This window comes from Protobothrops mucrosquamatus, unplaced genomic scaffold, assembly GCF_001527695.2.
Source record: "Protobothrops mucrosquamatus isolate PMUCROS unplaced genomic scaffold, P.Mucros_1.0 scaffold9703, whole genome shotgun sequence".
NCBI classification, from domain to species: domain Eukaryota; kingdom Metazoa; phylum Chordata; class Lepidosauria; order Squamata; family Viperidae; genus Protobothrops; species Protobothrops mucrosquamatus.
This window is the reverse complement of record NW_015395491.1, coordinates 1-1206: the sequence shown is the minus strand read 5'-3', so window position 1 is coordinate 1206 and position 1206 is coordinate 1.

Here is a 1206-nt window from a genome sequence, read left to right as displayed (position 1 = left end):
AAGTTAATTGGAAGATGTGAACCATGACCCCAAAATAGGGGCGGGGAAAAATGCTTAGAATGTATGTGTAACGGAAAAGAATCCAGATCTAAGCATTTCCACCATGCCGTACTGACGTCTCTGTAACCTTAATAAATGCTTTTAGGAAAAAATATGCCTGAAAGTCCTTTTAAGTGTTTCGTTAATCAGACACATGACAGAAACGTCTGCAAGAAAACAACCAAGCTCAGAGAGCACTAAGGACTTGTTATTTTTTGTGACCAAGGAACTCTGATAATTTCTAAAACTTCGACAAGGGGTTCCTGTAAGCCCTTTCAATCCACTCCTGAGAAGGTTGCTCCCTTGGGAAAGGTGGTCTTTTCCTGAACTGTTTCTGATGCTACAATAATGCTAGTGAAATACTGCAAATACAACCGTCCACACCGGTTCAGATATGATTTATTTAACAGCATTATGATACATTTTTGGCAGTTTTATGTTTAATGCCTCATCTAATGAGCTGTCGAACAGAATGATTAACATCACTGAGTTAAATATATTAACTATTTAAAATGTGATAAAAGTTTTTAAAAAACATTTCAATAGGTTTATAATAGTAATGTTACTGTTTCAGTATTTAATTAGTTAAGTAGAAACATAAAAAATAAATATAAATAAATAAAAATAAAACAAAAAGGAGAAAGACATAATACAATTGCATAATAGCAAGGTAACATTAACACGTCCATGTTGATTTTTGTTTTTTGTTTTTTAAAGAAAGCTATTATTTGTGTTGGATAAGTTTTACACTGAGATGAGGATTAAAGTGAAAATTCAAAAGATGAGATTTAATATGTTTAAGATACATATTAAAAAAATAATTTAAAAAATAGAAAAAAATTGTATAAGGAAAAGCAATCAAGCTTTTATCCTCTTTTGTTCCCCACTCTTTTTTTATCTCACTGCTATTTAAGTATTTTTATACTTCCAAAATCATTACTCATTTCTGTTTAGATAATTTTAATTTTAAAAAAAATGAATAGGACAACCCTCAAATTTAACACTGAATGAATTGTTGATGGTATTTTTGTGTGCACTTTCAAGTAGTACTGATTTTTCATGACCTGCTGATTCTAAAAAGCCCTTTTATTTTCTATATTTGGAGTTCAGGCATGGCTTAAAAATCAACAATAACACCAAATTCTGAACTGCAAAATATGCAGTACA